Genomic DNA, 23,067 nt, shown 5'->3' on the forward strand with positions numbered 1-23,067 from the left:
CATGCTCAAGTCCCTTTCTGAAATGCCTGTACACCAATGCACACAGCATGGGGAATAAACAGGAGGAACTAGAGATCTGTGTGCGGTCGTAGGGCCATGATCTTACTGCAGTCACAGAGACATGGTGGGATAGCTCCCATGACTGGAATGCTGTCATGGATGGCTACAGGCTTTTCAGGAAAGACAGGCCAGCGAGGTGAGGTGGGGGAGTTGCTCTTTATGTCAGGGAGCAACTGGAATGCATCGAGCTCTGCCTGGGGCTGAAGAAGAACAAGTTGAGAGCTTGTGCATAAAAATTAAGGGGGAGGCAAATATGGGCGACACTGTTGTGGGCATTTGCTACAGGCCACCTGATCAGGAAGAGGTAGCTGATGAAGCCTTCTACAGACAGCTGGAAGTAGCCTTACAGTCGCAGGCCCTGGTCCTCATGGGGGACTTCAACCACCCTGATATTGGCTGGAAAAGCAACACAGTGAGGCATGAATGATCCAGCAGGTTACTGCAGAGCATCAAGGATAAATATTTGAGGCAGGTGATGGAGGAGTCAATGAGGCAAGATGTGCTGCTCAGCCAGATTTGTTGTGGAGTCTCCTTCCCCGGAGACATTCAAAACCCACCTGGACACGTTACTGTGCCCCCTGCTCTGGGTGTCCCTGCTGAAGCAGGAGGGTTGGACAAGATGATCTCCAGAGGTCCCTTCCAATGCCTACCATTCTGTCATTCTGTGATAACACAGCAAAGTGTGCAGAGCAGGAGAAATCCCAATAGCTGGCAGACAGGACTGACAGGTATAAGAAAATCCTTGATATATATAAGAATGCAGGAATAGAGAGATAAGATCCAGGAAACAGTGGTATTCTCTGTTGTTCCTGAAGTGAAAAATAAAATTTATATTGCATTACTAAGGAGTAAATCACCACTTTTCAAAATATAGTTCTGTGTACTGCCGATTTTTTATAACCTATGTGAAAAAGGTCAAAAATGAAGATGTGAGTTTACTATACTTTACTGTAATTTTTCATTAAAAAAAAAAAAAACCCAAACAAAAAAAACACACACCAACAAAAAAACCCAAAAGATCAGGTTATAACCTTGCTGTTCCAAGCAAGAGTTACTCTCCAGTTTTTCAGCTGAGACTGGGGCTGCTACTTCTTGGCTGGCTTTAAGCTGCCCCTTGCACAATGCACAGTAACACCGAAGTAGGTGTGTACTCTCCAAGGAATCAAGGGAAAGAAATAGTTTGCTAACCAAAATAAGTACTTATAGACCCTGAGAGGTGTTTGCCTCTCTCTACTGCCTATTTACAGAGTCTAGGCTGCTGATTTAGGTAGTTTGGATTATCCTGCTGAGGCCCACTAACAATATTTTAAGTGTTGCTTTGGTGGAATTAAGTTCCTAATGTAGTCTGAATACTGCAGACAGGTACAGCTGACAAACATTTCTGGATCTGTCCCCAAAAGCCTCATCAAAAACTGTGGAAGAACTTGGTACTGATAGTGAGCTGAATGTAAGAGTCCTTTGCACGTAGCCTTGAGCTGAAATTGCTGCCTGCCTATATATGTCAGCAGAAATCTGAAGTAAAACTGGGGTCTCTGAGTGCTGTACCTACATATAAACAAATCAGCAAACATCTGTAGAGTTAAGTTGTGATTTATTTAGTTTAGTTTCCTATTCATGTTTCATGTTTAATACTTTAATCATAAATCTTTCAGGTGCCAAAGAAAATTACTCATAAATTCCTCTTGGGAGGATGGTCTATTAACCTTATTTGCAGGACCTCACACTAGAGAGACAAACCAAATTAAAGCACAAAGACTATGCAATCAAGCAAACATTGTGTAGGAACTGTGAGGCAGCAGGGAAATTTAAATATATATTCCTAAGAAAGAAAGAACAATAATCAGCAGGCGAACACACACACACAAAAAAAGGCATCAGCAAAACTGGCTTTAAAGCTACTAGAATAATGTTGGAGCTATTCTAGCAGAGCTAAAGATGCACAAAATGACAAAGACACCCCATTGTTCAAATGTGAATGTTGTGCAATTAGTGTGGAATCCAATCTACACAATTTTTGCACTGTCACACCAATAGGTTTAGAAAAGGAGCGGTCTAGTATGTCTAACTTCACATTCCAGTAAACAGAGAAACTAATCCCTTCTTGGAGAGTAAGCACACCTGAAAACCTGCAAAAGTTAAAATAGTTTGCTCAGTTTAAATGTCTAAAGACTAGTGAACTGTTGGGGATGTTCCTGGGATCTTTAAAAAATGTAATGGAACAGAAGAAAGAGAAACAGGGTGGGATTCAGCTGAGATTCAAATATCTACTTCTAGGCAATCACAATGGAAAATTTTTGCAAATGAGCTAGGTGTCTAAGCTCCCAGTACAGGCAGAGACCATGCAGTTATGACAGCCAAGGCATCATGGAGAAAAATTCAATTCATCCTAATGAAAGCAGATAGCCATGGTCAGTTCTAGGTTACACTGACTGTTAAGGATCCCATTAAGGATAACTGGAGCTTAAACACTTAATTTATAGACATGTAGAGTCTTACATTTCGATGTCATAACCTGCAGGCTGATTTCCCCTCAAAGTGTCTCCCAAGTGGAATACTTGCATTCCAGACTCTGTTCATCCTGAAAGGAATTGAACCTATACCTACTATATCCAATCAGTAGGCTGTATAACTGCTTCAAGTGGAATATTCCGTACTGCTCCTCCTGAAGATGCTGAAGATATTTTAACATAACTAACATGGGCTAAAGAACTCAGGAAAAGGCAGAATGGTTTTGAAACCCAGGTTCTTGACATGAGTATGCATTTTATATATGACTAAAAAGAAAAAAAAAAAAAGGAACTTTTCCCTTCTGAGTGCCACAAGAAGTAAAGTAGAATCAGATTGCCTCTTGTTTCTTTCCTTCTCAGCCCATTTTCATCCCTGGGCTCATATCTCATAGGAAAGATGGTAAGGTCTGACTTAGGATATTTTACAAGCTTGGTTAGAGCAACAGTTTTAAGGTTCAGATTAAAAAGGCTGTCATCCTGAAGTTTAAGCAAAGGCTGTAATGCAGATATGCCATTTCCTGGGGGAGTACCTCAAGAACTAGACCAGTGTGCAAAATGTAACAACAAATACTGCAAAATCAAGTGGTGGTGATTTCCATCCTGATGTCATTTAACTTTTCGTATTCCTTCAAAGGGCATATGTAAGATTTAGATGGCAGCTGACTCAAAGATGAACCAGTGGAGTGTAGGGAGGCACGCAGACGGCGTTTCCTTCAATGATCTCATTTATAGCTTTTCCTTAAAAATAAGGTTATTCCATTACTCTGTATTCATTCTAGTAATTCTTATTAGTATCCCAGTATGCAATCACAGAAATACTCAGGACAGACATGCTAAGCCCTAAAACATAAGGACAAACAAATGTAGATGGAAAGTCAAAATTTCTTAGAGGCACGAAAATTTCTCAGCAGTGATTGAAAGATTCGTAGTTATGCAAAGGGAGCAACAAAAATCAGTTCTCCTGAACTCCACATTAAAGAAGCATCCCTGTTCTGCAGTGTCATTCTGATAATCTTTAAGCTGGATGGCAAAGGATGGTTTTAGTTAAAAAATGCAAAGTCTTGTAAAAGAAACAGTTAAATTTTTTTCCCCACCTTGCTACACCAGCTTATAGGACTACTGTATATCTAGTTTCTCTCAAAAGGATCGAAAGGTCTTAACTTTCTGCTTTCAAGATCATTCCCAGCAGGTATTTTTGTATATAAATATTGTGTCCAGGTCATGGAAATTGCTCTTCTTCCTGTTTTTCTCTACAAGTCGGGCAGAAAGCATTCCTACTAGACCTCTTAGTGCGCTGAACAAGAGAATGAAGGCCAGAAGAGCTCAAGCTGAATCTGTGTCTACATCATAACCTCTAAATGACACTACAAAGGGTAACTTACTGGAAAACAGAGGACTGGAATAGAATAATATACCTATTACAATTAACAATGAAAGAGAAAGCAGCTTTCTAAAAGCAAAGGTTTTCACAAGCCATGTTCCAAATATCAGTCGTTCCTAAAAGACAAGTCATCTGTGGCACCTAAAGCTAACACAGTTAACCCAGCCTGCTGGTAACCATGATGAATGTAATTATTCTTGAGGAGGAATTAATTCTTCCCCAATAAGTTGACAGACAGGAAAAACAAGCAAAGTCTGCAATAGAATTATGGGGTGAATCAGTCTCATTTTACACTTCAGCAGCCTCCAATTGCTTTACGAGAGTGATAATCGCACGGACTAAAGAACTAAGAGAACTAGCCTCAAAGGACTTTGCAATCAATTCCCTCTAAATAAGACGTGCTTATCAAGTATGTTCATGAGAAAAGTGTCTATGGACGCTGTCAGCTCCTCAGCCCGCATAATGGGAACACATGCATTTGCATCTGTGACTACAGCCATGAGACACAGTTCCTGTGCAAAACCTTAGGCAAACTGATCAACAATTTGAGCAAGGTGCGGAGGAACTGAGACGAGAATGAAGCAAGCCAAGCTTCTTTAAGAGTATTTGGAGCTAACTAAGAAATAGAGCAGGGCAAATATTTTCAGCTGAAATACCCATGTAGCTAAAAATGCAGGCTGAACAAAGCTCAGTGTTTTCTGAAATTATTTCAGGTCAACTAGGTAGCGAAAAGTAAATTTTTTCTTTTTTAAATAAAAACTTTTTGCATTTTTGTGTTGAATTTTCCTTCAACTTTATGTATAAAAAGACAATATTTTTCTTGAGATTAACTTTATTGAAATTATTTTTCAGTAAAGAGTTGTTGGATCTACTCAAAGCAGTTTTTTTTAGAACTGACAGAAAATTTAAAAAATTAATCTAGTTCTGCTGAAAATGACTTAGATTCACATAGCAAAACTTCCATTGACATCAACAGACTCCACGGACTGACTGGAAGGATTTTTACCTGAATGTTCCTTGTGATTCTATAATCATATTATATCACTAAAAAAAAGATTCAATATTTAAAGAAAAAAAATCAGAATAAAAACTCTTGAGAAAATAATATATCTTGTATCAGCCATCAGCCCCCTTTCCATAAGATGTTATTTCAAAATTAGGGGAAAGAAATCACCCCTAAATACACACACAACTCCATTGTCTCCTATAGAACAGGTAATTACTCTTTTAAGGTTGCTATAAGTAAATCTAGGACAAAATTTTTTTTGTCAGAAAATAGAGAAGTACCAATATATCAGTAATACTTTTAAAGAAAAAGCATGAAATACATTAGGATTACCTTCTAGTTTTAGGTTAGTAATGCACACTTACTTCTAGTAAGAAAGAGATATTCCATTTGAAATTTATTACTGAATTTCACTTCGATATTAGGCATTGATATTTTGTGTTATACTGTTTTTATCACATGGGAATGCAAACTCATGGAAGAGAAATACAGTAATGTTTAAGTGACTATTTTTTTCCAAAATTCTCTGCAGTAAGACACATCTACACTTTAATTTTTTAATCCAAATAATAAAAATTAATTTTACAATATCAGAATTTCCTGTGAGATGGAAATAAAGTTTTTAGATCAGCTACACTGATGGGACTATAAAGAGCTTTTATTTATTCTCCATCTTCTCAAGACACTAAAGAATATATCAATTTATTTGAAACTGTTGAATGCTTCATTAAAATGAGATCAATAGAAACCCTTCAACTGAGATTTTTTCTGGTTCTTCTAACATTGAACAGATTAAGGAACCAAGAACAATTATACATCCAAAGAAGTTACACAGATAAATTTCCTAAGAGCTACTGAATTATTTGAAAGACTATTGAAATTTTCTGTCATTCCCATTGGATAATATAATTGTAAAAGAATTCTTTTTATTGACACCATGTATTACAAACCAAGAATGATATGGCACAAACTATCTTGATTTAGCTACTTTAGAATACAGAAAAATTGTCCTTCTAGTCTCTCCTCTGTTTAACTCTATAGTTTATTTTAATAACACTATTTTCCAGGCAGGAAATTAGATAATTTTGTTTCACAACCATGTCCTTTTTTAATCTACTGAGAGGAAACTTATATTCAAACTTGGTGTACTTAGTGTTTCTGAGAAAATAAATTTCTATAGTATAGCTATGTTGGTTTAGAAAGTATCACCAGAGCTCCAGCTGCAGCACAATGCTGGCACCTTTCCATTTGACATAAAGAAGCGCTGGCTGTTTTGCAAGGAAATGGCAAGAGGATGTGCTCTGAATTACATTGATCAACTATATTCATTCAGTTATATTGAAAAAAAAAAAAAAAGAACCTGGGATCTGAGATCAATAACCAGTAGCCCTACGAGAAAACACAAAAGTTACATATTACATGCTTTTATATTGAATTAAGATGTTCACTGTTATTTTCTTACACCTGAAAGGCTATAGAAGACAAGATAAAGAAACTGAAACTTCCCCAAAACACATTCTTCCCAGAACATAGAACTAGCTTGAAGATATTCAAGTTTCGTGATAAAATTCTCTTTTCCAGTCATAATCATGGTCATCAATTGCTCAGAATCAAAAGTTCAGAACTTCTGCCTGTGATACAAAGTTCCACGTGGAGAATAAATCCAGCTTAGCTAAATGATTTTCCCAATGGAAGAAAGAGATTCATAGTGTAAGCTGAAATAATTCTGCTTATAAAGCTAAATATATATTAACATTTCTGAGAGAACATAAAGTGAAAAAGGTTCTGTGACAAACTTGCAGTTTTCAAGATTGCTATGTGAAAGATACATATTTGATTTAAAAGTCAAAGCTAATAAAAGTCTAAAACACAGTTTAAGTAAAATATACAGGAAAGTGCAAGAATACCTTCATCATATTAAAACAACATTTCTTGATTCATCTGACTTCAGTTGCCTCAGAAGAACAGGGTTTCTGGCTCTTTTTAATACTGTAATTTTGATAGATTAAAATTGTGAAGCTGTTGGACCTGCTTCATATATTTGATCAGTGTAATTGTATCATTTCTTCCAAAATTTGTTATTTGTCTGTAACATGATTAAAGCACCTGCTGTTATAAGCTTCTCATCACAATTACCCTGATGGGAAGTTCACATTCTTCAGCTACACAACACAAATCTGTTTAAAATAGGAAAAACAAAACACCTGACTGACGTCTGGGAAATAATGCCCCTATGTTCTGATTAATAAATGAATTGTGCCATGATGTTGTTACAGACATATAACAAAAATCTTGGAAAAAGACATTTACGCAGACACAAACTGAACACACATTTATAGCAGCACAACAATTTTGAGAATAACTCTAACAGTTCTACAGTTGATGAGGCTTTAGATAAAAACACACAAGCATGTCTCTATAAAAATATACCATTACTTTCTGAAGTCATGGTTACACAAGTACTTTAGATGGTAAAATGGTGATAAACTTATCACTTCACATAAAAAAGCTAAGATCCTTTAGGAACATACAATAGGCTCAACTGGTTATAATGGTTAAGGAATGTGTTAATGTCCAAAGGTGCCCAAAAATAGCTTGTGAATTGGATCTTTGAATTCTGAGGAAAGAATTGTGGTTTTGGAGCTAACAGATACACTTGCAATTTGGAATTGGTAGCAAATTCCAGCAAATTGCTATTCATTCTCCATATGTACTCTAAATGTTGTCACAGATCTTAACTAAGGACGTACAAACCATGTCTGTCCAAACAGAAGTTTGGGTATTTTTGGTGTGATACAGCCTTTAGGTGCTGTCAAGTGATAATGGACATACTCAGAAGCAAGCAGAAAAAACTATTTTCAAACTAATATGGCAATCACATATTCAGAGCCACTTGTATACAGCAACTTGATACCTTAAGAACTCGTTCATGTGTTTACATCCTGGAAATACATAGCGGAACTTCTGCACCACTTTAACAGTAGAAATTACTTGCTGATAGATTCATAAATTAAGGAAACTCCTATAGCCATCTGAACCCAAAATCTGTCTTTCACCACAGTTTTCATAGATGCAGCTGCATGAAACACAGTTATGCAAACCTAGGTCTTTTTACATACAGGTAGAAACCCTCACTCCCACATGCAAAAGAGCAACATTTAAGTCCAATAATTATTAATAAAAGTAGTAAACAATTTACTGTACAGCAACCAAGGATCATTTTTATTCACCATTCACAAAAGAGTGACTTGTGTGTCTTCTATATCTTGAAGTGAGCTATTATAGAAAATTCTCAAGAAAGATGGCTTGCTCTGTCTCTATTGTATTCAAGAGTTAGACTTCTATAGGACGAAAAAGGAGAAAAGAGTATCCTAATGCCTCAGTGAGCTCGAAAACACAGGGCAGGGATCTGAACCTTCAACAAGCGTATGAAATATATGACAGGTCTGCAGCAATGATGTATTGGATAGGGTGTGTTCACCTCAATATTGTGGTATAAATTATTACCTGGGTGATTAGGTATTAGTGGCAGAGGGAACTTATGATCTGTAACATTGCTGCAGCTGAAAACTTAAGGAATGAGAGTAAATATGAATGTTAATTGATTATCATTTCAAAGCAGTACATATATTTGCACTTTTTAAATAGAAAGTTTGAGATACAACTGTACTGTGCTAAATACTACAAAAATGCGTTTTGGAACAGAAATGAAAAAAAAGGAATTGGTAATATTTTAACATAAAGAGCTATGGTGACATCTTAATATCTATTGCAGTTTTCAGCTAAACATCATAAAATTGATTTCTGGCAAGAACACCCAGCAGAAACACTACTGCGCTATTGAATAACATGTTTCTTGTGAACTTGTCCTGACTTTCATCTATTAATTGTGGACTTATTCCTCAAAATAATAATAATGGCTTTGTCAAAGAAATGTTCTTAAGCAGATGAATGTAAAGATACTTGCAATTCTTCTTTGCCTCCACAACTATTGCAACTCTGCAGGGAAGGACATGATGTCATTATCAGCAGGTGTAATTATTGCACATTCTGCTTCCCAAGGTGTATCTTGGTAACCTATGAGACGCTAAACCCATAAAGTGTCAGCAACCAAAAGAGTTAACTTGCAATAGTGTATATCTTAGATACTCAAAAAGTCAAAATAGAAATGTCAAGGGCAGTTTGAGCCAGTATTAGGTAATGAGACAATTGTTTCCATCTATACTGTTTTGTTGACATTCAGTAATAGAGATAGTAATTTCTTCTCTACTCTCCTGAATAATCCTTGCTGAAAATAGTTATATTGACAAAAGGGTATTACTGAAGTGACCCTACACCTTCATCTGACATCTGAAGTAGTGTCTTGTCTTAATAAATTCTGTTCATATGCTCCCACATAAAAGCTAATGTCAGGGTTGGAATTACAGAGATGAAAGTAAATAACTTTTTTTCAACTTCCTTTCCTGCTTTTTAGTTGTATCATTTGTTACAACTTGCTATAGCTTAAGGTATGGTGTATGATAAAATATGGTTGCCTCCCTTGACAGTCGTATATTTCTTCAGAGCATCTTTTTCCTATGAAGCTCATTTCAGTTTTCTAAAACAAATTTGGGAATGGTCAGGAAATAGAACATAGCATCTATGATATCTATGATAATCCATGATTACACAGTGCCTGTGTTAATATCTTCTGGAGTCAGTGGAGGAACAAGCACCTAATATGTGCCATAGTCACTGAAATCTACTGAGTTCTTCAACCATTCATTTAATCAGCTAATATTTAAGTGAAGGCTATGAAACACGTTAGAACTGTCTCATCTACACCATTTCACACATTTGGAGAGATACTTGATAGCTAACTTGAACTGTCTAAACTAATAATCTGTGCTCCCTCAACTGTGCACCTGAAGAAAATGTGCATTGTTGGTGGATGGTTTACCCCATTCCAAAATAGTATCTGAGAGATGGGACGAGGCACACTGTGCCCCTATTGCTCTCTATTCCTGTCTTACAAAGGGAACTTAGGCAGCTAGCTAAGACTAGTTGCCCTACTTTTGGATGACTGAGGTTATGTAAGAGAAATCTTGCCCCTGATCACATTCTGTCAAAATGATTGTTCACATACCCAGGGGTGGCCAGGGAGGAACATGACAAACTAAAGTTTCTTTCTGCAGCAAAGGTATGACAGCAAACATTTTAAACTGAACTATTCCTAAAAAAGTTTTTATAAAATTGTTGGGAGGGAGTGGGGAGAATGCAATTCTTCTGATATTAAGACAAAAGACCATTTCTATCTAAAGAGATTTTGTGTCTGACATATTGTTACGTACCTAAAATGACTGCTTCATAAAAATCTATCCCTCCAATAATTGGTACCTGTCAGAATACCTTTTTCAAGCTCAGCAGAAAAAAACAGTGAGAGTTTAAATAGTTGAATACTGTGAATTACCCACTCCTTAGGAAAGGTCCTTTTACAGGCCTATCAGGCCACTGTTTGACTGACTATGATAATACAAGCAGTACACAGACTAGAAGTCCTAATAATTATGTGGTGGGTGGACCCTCGCTGGATGCCAGGTACACACTACACCACTCTATCACTCCCCCTCTGCAGCTGGACAAGGAAAGAAAATACCATGAAAGACTACATGGGTCAAGATAAGGACAGGGAAATATTACTCACCAATTACTGTCACAGGCAAAACAGACTCAACTTGGGAAAATTAATTTAATTCATTACCAATCAAATCAAAGTAGGGTAATAAAACAATAAAACCAAATCTTACAACTCCTTCCCTCAACCCCTCTCTTCTTCCAAGGCTCAACTTCATCCCTGATTTTCTCTACCTTCTTCCCCTGAGTGGCATAGGGAGATGGGGAATGGAGGTTGTGGTCAATTCATCATACATTGCTGCTGCTCCTTCCTCCTTAGGAGGAGGACTCCTCACACTCTCCTCCTGCTCCAGTGCGGGGTCCCTCCTGCAGAAGATAGTCTTCCATGAACTTCTGCAGCCTGGGTCCTTCCCACAGGCTGCCGTTCTTCACAAACTGCTCCAGCGTGGGTCCTTTCCCGCATACCCTTTCCATGGGGTGCAGTCCTTCAGGAACAGACTGCTCCAGCGTGGGTCCCTTTCATGGGGTGACAAGTCCTGATAGCAAACCTGCTCCAGCGTGGGCTCCTCTCCATGGAGCCTCCTCTAGAGTGGGCTTCCCAAAGGATCACAACCTCCTTGAGGCACATCCACCTGCTCTGGTGTGGAGTAGTCCATGGTCTGCAGGTGGATATCAGCTCCACCATTAACCTCCATGGGCTGCAGGGGCACAGCCTGCCTCACCATGGTCTTCACCACGGGCTGCAGGGGAATCTCTGCTCTGTGCTTGTAGCATCTCCTCCCCCTCCTCCTTCACTGACCCTGGTGTCTGCAGAGTTGTTCCTCTCACATATTCTCACTCCTCTCTTTGCTGCTGTTGTTCCGTGCAGCAGGTTTTTTCCCCTTTTCTTAAATATGTTATCCCAGAGGCACTACCACCCTCACTGATTGGCCCAGCCTTGGACAGCAGCAGGTCCATCTCGGAGCTGGCTGGCATTGGCTCTGTCAGACACAGGGGAAGCTTCTTGCAGCTTCTCACAGAAGCCACCACCATAGTGCCCCCACTGCCAAAACCTTGCCACACAGAATCAACAAATACTATTAGAAAAATACTAACCTGTTCAGCAGACAATACTGTTTATTATCAGCATTTGTCCTATATATGTATTTTAATAGCATTTATATTGTGCTAAACAGATGCAAAACAGGAAGACATTGTGCTAATGACCTTACGGTACAGGAGTGAGACTCTGTGAAGCTTCTGTACGAACCAACAGAGCTAAGAAATCTGAGAGATTTAAGGTATCTTTGTGTCTTTTCAAGTCCAAAAAATTTCTGCGCTGAAAGGTGGTCTTGGTGTAAATCAGAGTGTTCTAGTGGTCTTCACAGGTTATGATAACCTTATTGGACTGTTGGTGCAATATTAGGCTTCCTTAAAATGTTTTAAGCTACAGACCCATTCCAAACCACATTTTCGTCTGGGCCCAGGCAGCTGTACCTTGCATAAGGTACTCCTTACATTGGCATTTGCAAAGGATTGCTTACAAAACAGCCTTGCCATTAGCTGTCTTCCACAATTCCTCATAAAAAAGCCTAACATGGCTCTTCAAATGTTCCCTGTCATGTGGAGGTGGGTGGAATGACTTCAGTCAGTCCACCACTAAACCATGTCCCTAAGTGCCACATCTATATATCTTTTAAATACTTCCAGGAAAGGTGATTAAACCACTTTCCTGGGCAGCCTGTTCCAATCCCTGACAACCCTTTCAGTGAAGTAATATATCCTAATATCCCGTATAAAACTCCCCTGACACAGCTTGAGGACATTTCCTCTTGACCTATCATTCATTACTTGCAAGAAGAGACCAACACCCACCTCGCTACAACCTCCTTTCAGGTAGTTGTAGAAAGCAATAAGGTCTCCCCCCAGCCTCCTCTTCTACAGGCTAAACAACCCCAGTTCCCTCAACCTCTCCTCGTAAGATCTGCTCTTCAGACCCTTCACCAGCTTCGTTGCCCTTCTCTGGACACGCTCCAGCACCTCGATGTCCTTCTTGTAGTGAGGGGCCCAAAACTGAACACAGTACTCGAGGTGCTGCCTCACCAGTGCCAAGTACAGGGGCACGATCACCTCCCTGCTCCTGGTGGCCACACTATTCCTGATACAAGCCACGATGCTGTTGGCCTTCTTGGCCACCCGGGCACATTGCCGGCTCATTTTCAGCCGGCTGTCAGCCAACACCCCTGGGTCCTTTTCTGCCGGGCAGCTCTCCAGCCACTCCTCCCCAAGGCTGTAGCATTGTATGGGGTTGTTGTGGCCCAAGTGCAGGACCCAGCACTGAGCCTTGTTGGATCTCATACAACTGGCCTTGGCCTATCGATCCAGCCTGTCCAGATCCTTCTGTAGAGCCTTTATACCCTCAAGGAGATCAATGTTCCTGCCCAACTTGGTGTCATCTGCAAACTTACTGAGGGTGCACTCAATCCCCTCATCCAGATCATTGATAAAGATATAATTTAATCTAAATCTTTCAGCAGTAAACTGACAAAAATTTTGGAATATGTTGCAGATGTTCATTCCTTATGTACCGCACACAGGTATTTTAATTAGGACAAGAATTATCTAAGTTGCAACTTCAGACAAAACCCAACATCTGCTCTGGTTTAAATGACAAAACTTAGCTTTAAAACCTAATCATTTTTTCTTGTTGCTGGATGATAGTGATTCCTTTAACAGATTGGCTAATAATGCAATACCATTCTGAACTTGATAAGCTTTGTAGCAGATGGTGGAATGAGTTTTCTTATGTGCTATGAGTGCCTAGCTTTATGTCATGACACAGACAGGATTAGTTTTACTATGTGCTAATCAGAAATATGGCAAGCTTAATTTTTTTCTACTTTTAAAAGAAGACCAAGATTACTGTTTCTTTCCTGTGGTTTCCTGTGACTCCATAAAATTATTACTCAAAATGCTTCCTTAGTTCTTAAAAATACATTTGTAATTTTCCTTAATATGCCTCCTGAAAGTGTTGCTTGTTCTTCATGTACAGTCACCCTCTTGTGGAAGAGTCTGACCCTAACTTTAGAAACAGCTTTTATGCTACACTTCACAAGCTGCATGTTACTGGCTATGCTGTCCAGAGAGATGCTTGTATCTAATCTATGTGCTGTTGGGTGTAGAACTGATATTGTGATTATTTTCTGTGTTCCAGGCAGTTACCACTTGGGAGTTCTGGTAAATGAAAGGTTTATTCTCCTGATATTTATTCACATAAATAACTGAGATGTATCAATCTGCTCTAAAACAATGTAGGTGGTCAATAAGCAGGTTTTTCTGCTCAATTTGCAAGTAGTGTGGGAAATTTTCTGCTCTTCATCTGTCCTGACGGAAGAAATCATACTTTAATCACATTTGGTGGTAACAGCATTTAAAAGGCTCTCTTCTGTTGAGCACTTTCTTGTATGTAACTTCACATAATGTCATGCAATTTAGTACGCTTTGAATTATTATAATGGAGATTAAAGAATAGATATATAAAGCTGTAATAATCAATACATCTCAGATATTAGAAATATGAGGCTAATTTCTATATTCTGACTTGTGAGCAGGCTGAGGATTTTCTTAAAACTAGGCCTAACATTTATTCAGATCTCTTCATTTTACTCAGAATCTGACAAAATATTTTATTTGGAGTCTCACATTTTAGTTAAAATAGTGAATGATGTCTGATATTCTCTGGGATTTGTAGATAAGACCTATGAAATGGTGTTTCAGCTGTCTCTATTTAAGTGTCTAAATTTATTTTAGCTGTCCTAAGATAGCATGCTTTGCTTCCAGCTGCTTCTCCATCACAAATCCTTGTTGCCAAGCAGAAGGATTCCTCAAACACTCCTTCTTGACTGCAACTGAGCAGTCTGGCTGTCTTCATACAGATCCCCCTCATAGCATGTCTCTGCTCTTTTTCTAGTTCTCATTTTTGGTGTTACCTTGGCTTTTATTCTTTTTTGCATTTTACTGTCCAGGTTACATCACTATACAACATCAAGCTAAGTGATGGGCAGTGTTCATTATCTAGAGGAGAGATTGCTGAGCACATCTCACTCAACACTGGAAGGAACTTTCTGGCAAAAGAAAACTACTATGTTTCATCAAGAGTACATTGCTTATATCTGTGGAAGCATTTTCTTAGTCTCTACATGGAATCAACTGATTCTTTTGCACAAGAGTCCTCACTACTAATCTGTCAACCAATTCCATGACTGCCTCCAACTCCAGAAAGCCAATATTCTTTATGAGTTTTACAACAGCTGAAAGTGAAACTTGGGTTCATTCCATCAACCTCTTTTTCAGTCAACTCTTGGCAAATCATCAGGGTCTTTCATTGACCTTGGTGGCCTCTGAACAGTTGTGTCTGGGTCTCTCTGTCTAGGGTATGAGAAAATTCAGTAAAGCTTTATAATCCTCCATGTCATTTAAAGGATTACTTCTTTTAACTGGGTTAACAGTTTTTACAATTCTTGGATATTAATCTTATTCTTCTTCTCTGAATATCTCTTTTTCTTTATTTTTGTTTTAATGTCTTCATTTCATTAGATTTAACCAACAATGCTGTAATATTACTGCTGACAAAAGAGAAATATTCTCAGAAGGTCATTGAAATTATTTTCTATCCAAGGTATCCTTTGTACATATTCTTATAGTTTATCTTACTCCCCTGTTTTTTCCTATGTTTCAGTTTATAAAGGCTTTAGAGATAGTAATGAAAGCTTTTAGAATTTTTTTTAGTCCACTTTTATATATATGTGCATGGTTAGCACTTCTGTATTTTTTTCATCTCCTGTGTGGTAAATATTAAGTATTTTATTTAGTTGGGTACTTTAATATTGAAATTTCTTCCTAAATATCAAAGAGATAACTGAATGATAGCATGTTACAATCTAAGGTGAGTTCATTAATTTCTTCATGTGTAGAACTACTCTTTAAAACTTATTTAATAAGATGCACCTGAGGTCAAAGACTTCCTTCTGTTTCTGTCAATCCTGCTAGGTATGTGGTTGTATTAATTGAAGCAAATTACAAGTTCTGCCAACCATACAGCATGTCTCATGTATCACTTAGACAATTCAAATATCTGTGAAGAAAACAGTTTTAGGTAAATATAAGCTAATTTGTTTTCCACATACTCTATTTCTAACAATCAGCTGAATTCACAGGTCTGCTGTGGTATATGAGTGAAGAAACACACCCTCTCCTTCAGGGAGTCTTGTCTTGATTTATCTCTTGTTTTCTTGTTTCTCTAACTCTATAATAAAGTCATACAGAATGACAGTGTTGTCTACAGGTGCCCTTCAGGTGTGGAAAAGCATAATTACTCTGGTTACAGATATGGGATTGTGAGCAAAAGCAAGGGACTCAAAGAAAGGGAAGAGATTTCTATGAGACAGTGCTGTGAAATTACTGAGTTTTCACAGCATTGGGCAGAAAAATGTAAAAGTTAAAACTGTATTTTCTATACTAAATAGATAAAGTAGCTTACAAGGCTTGGAGAAGTTCTTACAAAGAGCTTTGTATCAAACCCAAGAGCTTTCTGTCTTTGCTGCATGTATTCTTTTAGAGACCAAAATCAAATGGCTACTAAGGAAGTGGGGCTGCTGTAAAACATGTGCATCTTCTTAAATAATTGTACAGTGGAAGGACAGAAAGTCCAGCATACTTCCACAGTCCAACTGTGCCTCAGCATGCAGGATTAAGTTAGAGCAGCTTTCAGTCTGTCTGAAGTATACCAACACTGACCTGGTACTCAGACAGTCCATTGACCTTTGCCAAGCACACGCTGGGAAGACAGAAGAATTTGGTTCTAATTCTATAACTTTTCAATACATGAAAGATTTTCCAGTTCTGTCATTTTAAATAGATTTGGTGGTACTAGTGAAAGGCATTTTACATTTTTGGCATACTTAACCTCACACAGTTACACAAACGACACTAAACAGCAAACCCCATCAAGCTTAATTACTTACTAGATAGGTAGAGATTCCTACTTCTGAATATGTCTGTCTCTATCCTCTTTTTTTTTTTTCTTCTCTGACATTAAGTCTTTATATTTACTCTGTTCAGGAAGAAAATTAACAAGCAAGGTCTAACGTTATGTTTTTCCATAGCATTCCAGAAGTAGGTAATAGATGAAAGAGAAAACAAATCCTGAAATACTGTGGAAATAAACTTTGGTTAATTTTACATCCTGACTTAAGACAGTATTTTAAGCACCATTCATATAATAAAAAATTATTTTGGAAGGCATGACATCAGACAAGGGCTGTGTCTTAAGAGCACACAGAGCTGTTAAATCCATTAGAAAAATTTTTCATGCTTGGAGCGAACAGCAAAATTTACTGATGTTGCTGATGTGATTCCCCCGGCTGGTGAAGATGTTAAAATATGCAGGGAATATAACTCCAAAATATTCTGTCTGGAAATGAATGCCTATCTATTTTAAGAACCTCAACACATACTTGTCATGAGTAGTAGCATCTATGAAAGCTCACCTGTCTGAAACAAAAGCAGAATAATAGCTCTAAGAACTTCTCACACCCTGCCCCAGCTATGGGCTTTCAGAGTTATTGATCTACAGAGAATCTCCATCAGTCACTAAAATCTCCTCTAATTTCTTGACTCCTCCATTATTCTGCTGTTTTTCTAGCCCAAAAGTATGGAAATAGGGAGCATGGGGGAATTTTTGGAAGGTATGTGAGACTAACAGATCGGGATCCAAAAATTAAATGCTTATAAAAACTAGAATTAAGTAACAGTCACCTATGTTCTCCTGCCTTATTCCAACTTTTTATACTGTTTTATTTGCACAGTTAGGCAAATTTGTCATCATTATTTCTGTAGTAATGATCTGAAGATGCATTTGGAATTGGAATAAGAATCAGATTCAGTATTTTCTTGCTAGGACTGTGAACAACAGTGTATGTGTACAAATATTCACCAGATTATGTGAATGAAGGTGTGCTGAGGGTTAAAGAGTGGAATTTTGTTTTTTAGATGGGGTATTGGTAAAAAAGGAACCTAACAGAGAAACATGAAGAAAATCTCTAAGCACAATACAGACAGACCTGAATCTATTCTGTTCATGCTCTGAGCAAGCCAACAACCAGCCTCATCCTGGCCAGAAGCTGCAGAGCTGCATTAGCTGCACAGTGTTGTATTTAGCTTCTGAGAGGTCAGGTTTATTAGTCCAGGCTCAGTGATGCTCCATCACAGCCACATGGCTTTTGGATGGGAGCTGGAGTAAGGCCAGACAGCTTGCAGGGTGGGCAGAATGAATTTGGGTCTATCTGCATCTGTCTGTGTAGGTGTGCCAGATGCTTTGAAAGGGTGAGTTTTCATGTTGGAAAAGGAAAAGCATGAGGAAAGCACGGGTTGGTCTGTTTTGGTATTTTTTCCCAAATCTAGTTTATTAGTTAAGGCACAACACAGAGTTAAAAGGGATCCCTCCCTTAAAAACAAAAGACCCATAGAATATGTGACTGTAAACCCTCTCCCCTCACGACCCAGTGCCTAATACTTAAGGTACCTTTCAGAATTCTACCAATATTAGAGGAAATTGATTCCTTTTTTTAAAAAAATATTCACAGATTTTGGATGATGCAAAATAAGTTTAGCATGAGAAGCAAAATAATCTTTTGGGGAAGAAAGAAGAAACAGAACAACTCTAGTGCAGGGAATAGCTCTGACAGACCTGGTGGCAGAGGAGGAAGGAGGTGGCAGGCCAAGCTCCACAAGGAAGGGGGCAGATGTGTTACTTTTTTGTGGCTAAAGTTACCTGTACTGTTAACTATACCAGTGTTAGTTGGTTAGGTAGGCACAGGTAACCAATTGATTGCCTCTCTAGGTTGCCCATCTAGGTTAGTGGGGTCTGTCTGGATGTCAAGAAAAACAAGGACCTGCAGGCTCTCTTCTGCCAGATGATACAGCAGGTTAGCTGCAGGTAAGGCCTGGCTATGGACTGAAACTACACCTCTGCCTTTCCCTACTCTCTCTCACACATGCTACATGGGCATCTGGAAACAGTGCTTCCTCACCATGCACGCCATGATGCACCATTCACATGTATGAAGAGGGGAAAGAAGACTTATCTTTTAATTCTAAAGATCAATAATGGCAAACAGTAAGAAGCAATCAGCTCTATTTTTTTGGATTAAAGCCATTCCATTTACATCTGTTAGGAGAAAAATTACTGTAATCATAGATAACCCATACTGCTTCCAGAGATTAGCATGTCTCTATCAACAGTGGACAAGCAGAGGACACAGGCTTTGATAATAGCTGCATAACTCCATGCTATCAGGTGCAAGACTGTTCAGAAGAACATGAACACACATTGTGGTATTATGATTGCTTTCAGCAGTAATGCCTAGCAGAAACAAACTCATTGTTCAGATTTTCTTTTCCAGAGGCCTTCTCCCTTTTTGCCAAAGAAAAAGAAAAAAGAAAAAAAAAAAAAAGAAAAAAAAAAGGAAATAATTATATTCTGAACAGGTGAGAGATTTGGTGTTTAAATTCAAGTGAATAAAGTAATTAATAATGTATAACTATTTACAAGAGGACATATGGACAATAACACACAAAAAGGAGTGCTTAAAGACTGCATTTGAACTGAATGAATTTCATTAAGATTCAGTAAAATTGAAAAACTGACCAGACTGAAATCAGGATATAGAAAAGGAAAGGTATTCTTAATTCTTGGCAATGGTCATTAAGCCTCAGGTTATATGTTTATTTTAGAAAGGTGAGAAGTTATAGTCAGTAAACAACTGACTATAGCTAACTATACCTAAGTGTAGCTAACTGAAAGTCGATATTATAATACCCCATTTCTATGACATCCTGCGCAGGAATGCAAAGTCTATTAAATAAGACAAATACTGTAAGTATGATGTAACCAATATAAATAATTTTCTGCCTTAAATGACTTTGGGTGGACAATTAATTCTTGATAAACCCATAAAAACACCATGGTGATAGCATAAGCTCATAATCAAGGATGCAGAAAATAATATATGAATTTGGGTTCCACATCTGAAGTTTTATTCTGGAGGTATCTTTCTCTCATGAACTGAGCTAGCTTTTCTATCATTTAATAAAGGTAGAAAAAGTACAGTTAGCTCAGCCTGAATAGATTCGAATTCTCAAGAATGTCCAAATCCTGTCACTGTACATTAGTCTTGAAAAGGGAAATTCCTGTTGAAGCTGTGCTCCTGAACCAATAGCAGTCAAGATTCACTAGTTTATACTAATGGTTAAGGGTCAGGTCTCTTAATCTGGGATTAAGACACTTACTACTTTACACTTGTGACAACATTTTTCCATGATGAAGTTTTCTCTTTTAAACACCTATGTATTTTCATTTGCAGAAAAATCAAATCATTTTAGGGATGTTTCAACTGGAATCCCAAATCTCGTCCCACTTTTTTTTTTTTTGTAACAGCTCAGTTCATCCATTTAGATGTGAATAGCCAGGTGGGACAGATATGTCAGTCTCAGGCCATCGCTAATAGAAAATGGTTGAATATTCACTTGGCTAGATGATGTAGGTATATTATTTTGATAGAAGAGCAGTTATTTAATGTCATGAGTGATGAATGGCACAAGAACAGTTAGAAGGGAAATAATGGTGATAATTTGTCAAAGATGCTAAGAGATAGAGTGGTAGGGCAGGTGAGGTAGAATGATACACTATGTAGTTAGAATAATATGATATAGTGCTGGAGGGTTGGAGGATAACTTAGAGGGACAAAAAAAAGGAAAAAATAAGCAAACTACTGTGAATAGAGGACTGAGAAATATTTAGGAAAATATGAGTGCTTGGAATACTTCTGCTACAGTACAAATAAAGCCTAAGAATAAATATAACAGGAATTATGGAAATAGAGAAAAATAAGAAACACCAATCAAAAAGATACATGTGAGAAAAGCAGAGTAAGGGATACTCTTAACGTCAAGGGCGGGAATAAATACAATAAGAAGTGATTTTATATATCATTCTGTTGGATTAAATCTTTCTGAGTGACTCAATTTACATGTCTCACTACAGTCAGTGGGTAGACAAAATAAAAATAGATAAGAACAGAAACGTGTTTCTGGAAGATTTCAAACAATTTGTGATTATTTCTAGCTTTTAAAATACCTCTTTAAAGACATTTATGACTAATCTGGACATTGGAGGTTTTTAAAATATACTAGGCATTTGAAAATCAGAATTTTTTTATTAGAAAAAAGAGTAAATACAGCTGAAAACTCAGGTTATATGAGTTTTTCAATGCAACATGCAGAAATTGAAAAGATTGAAACACAGAGGGATGAGTCACCCATAAAAAAGAGTAGTTATATGGCAACAAGAGATGAAAAGAAAAGTAGGAATTTTGAGCAGCTGGTAGGGTTGCTAGAAGTCTCATCATTGTTACAGGAAACATCCTTGTGAAATTCAAAATCTATAAGATATAAAAGGAATGATAAAGACTTCTGTTTCTGACTGCTATGAATAACCAGTTATGTGCAAATGAGAGGAAGTGTTTTTGAAAGACAGAGCTGTCCTTTGAAAGGACAGTTCAGTTCTGTTCATTCAGTAACTCAGCTTTTCATCAAAGAAAAGAATTTCAATAATAAATAGAACCCAGAACAACCGAGTTCCCCCCAGGAAGTGCAGCCTTCTTCCCTAGACCAGCTATGTGGACTGCTATAAGAAGAAGGTACAGTAGCATCTCTGCAGTCTCACAGTTTTCTCATCTTTTAGGTGATTATGTCCTTTATTTCTAAGGAAGCTATCCCTATGTTTTCTCAGACACATAGACTGCTCACAGAGTAGCCGAAGCAAAATATCCAGTTTAAGTGCCTGGCTTTTCTCTGCCCTCATAGTTCATGCACTGGGATAAAGCAAGGATTATTCCACTGTGGTAAATACAGTTTCACCACCACAAAATCAATAAGACAGAAGAGACAGGTTTCTCTTTCCTTACTTCAGCAACCATTTTCCATTGTGGTTTATCTTCTTTTTTGGCTGAGTCCATGTTGATAACCAGAATTCTTTATTTTTGTGGCAAGGGGCAGGGGAAGAATAAGGAGAAGGAGAATGACTTGAAGGTGTTAGTAACGATGACATAAATTATGCCAATATACTTCTCTCTAGATTAGAAAGAAGAGCCAGGAGGTGATCTGTCTCCAAAAATCTAATTTATTTTTGCCTCACATTGAAAACTAGGCTTTTCTTGTGGGATCAAGGGAGAGGAGGGAGGTAGTGATAGATTTTCAGTGTATGTGCAATACAGATTCTTAAATCCATTCCTGCATTCTGATGTTTCTTGCTTGTACTATTTAAGTATTCTTCCTTAGATACCAAAGTGTCAACAGGTGTAATCAAGTGTAGGGAGTCATGTTGAGAGGCAACCTTGCTGCGACAGAGCAGAGGCTCCCTACCGAAGAACCAGCACATGCAAAGCTCTGCAAACAGCAGAATTTACTTGGCACCTATGCCCTAGCAAAGCTGACATACCACCTTGTGTGTGGGCAGAGTGCCATCCTGACATATGGGGATGACTGCAAGCAGCCAAGAGACCATGTCTGAGCATCAAATATGTTTGTGGAGGGCAGGATTCCCAGCTAGAAATGTCGAAACAGCTGTTTGTCCTGAGTTTTGTGTGTCTACAGGTTACGTGGTATATGCCTTTGCTAATTCATCACTGAACTTGATTAATTTTTTAAGCATTTCTGCTGTTGCAGCCAGTTGTGGTTTCACACTAGTGTAGTGTGCAAAGGAGTGAAATCAGTCTCTTCTCCTTTTAGACTGCTCATGACAAGACTGAAAATAGCATCACAATAGGATGGAAGAGTTTTTCCTAAGGAAGAACCCCATTCTGTGCCTTCTGCAGTTTCCTAAGTGATTTTGCTAAATGTAATCTTATAATATTTGATATTAGTTCATCTTAAAAGCAGCATCTTTAAGCTTTCATACTCAAACCCATTAAGAATTGCAAGAGTTATTTAAAACTGTTTGCTACTGTTCACAAGATAACATCAAAAAGCAATCAGGGCTGAAAAATATGAAAAAAAGGCAGATCTCTAAAATTATACTGTCTCAGCTTTTCTGCAACTGTAACGAGACCGACAACTTTCATTTTCCTAAGAACAAAATCTATTCTTTCCCACTAGGTAGAGGAGCTTCAATGAATTATTACTTTTAAAATAAACCTACTCTTTCATCACTTCTTAACCTTCTCTTTCAGAACTGATTTCAGACATGACTATACTATGACTACTACTAACAATTTTTAAAATTCCTTTTAGTAACACCTCAGTGTCTATGACTTTAGTGAATAGCTTCATAATGACAGTGAAGTGATTCTTTTTTTGTTTAAGGCTGAAAAGATTGCCTTTCCATAGGCATTATTATAATAGCTACTTTTTGTGATTATTATAGCTGCAAGTGCAGTGCAAACTATTACTTTACAAGAATTTTT

Source organism: Phalacrocorax carbo, chromosome 1 (assembly GCF_963921805.1).
Source record: "Phalacrocorax carbo chromosome 1, bPhaCar2.1, whole genome shotgun sequence".
NCBI lineage: Eukaryota > Metazoa > Chordata > Aves > Suliformes > Phalacrocoracidae > Phalacrocorax > Phalacrocorax carbo.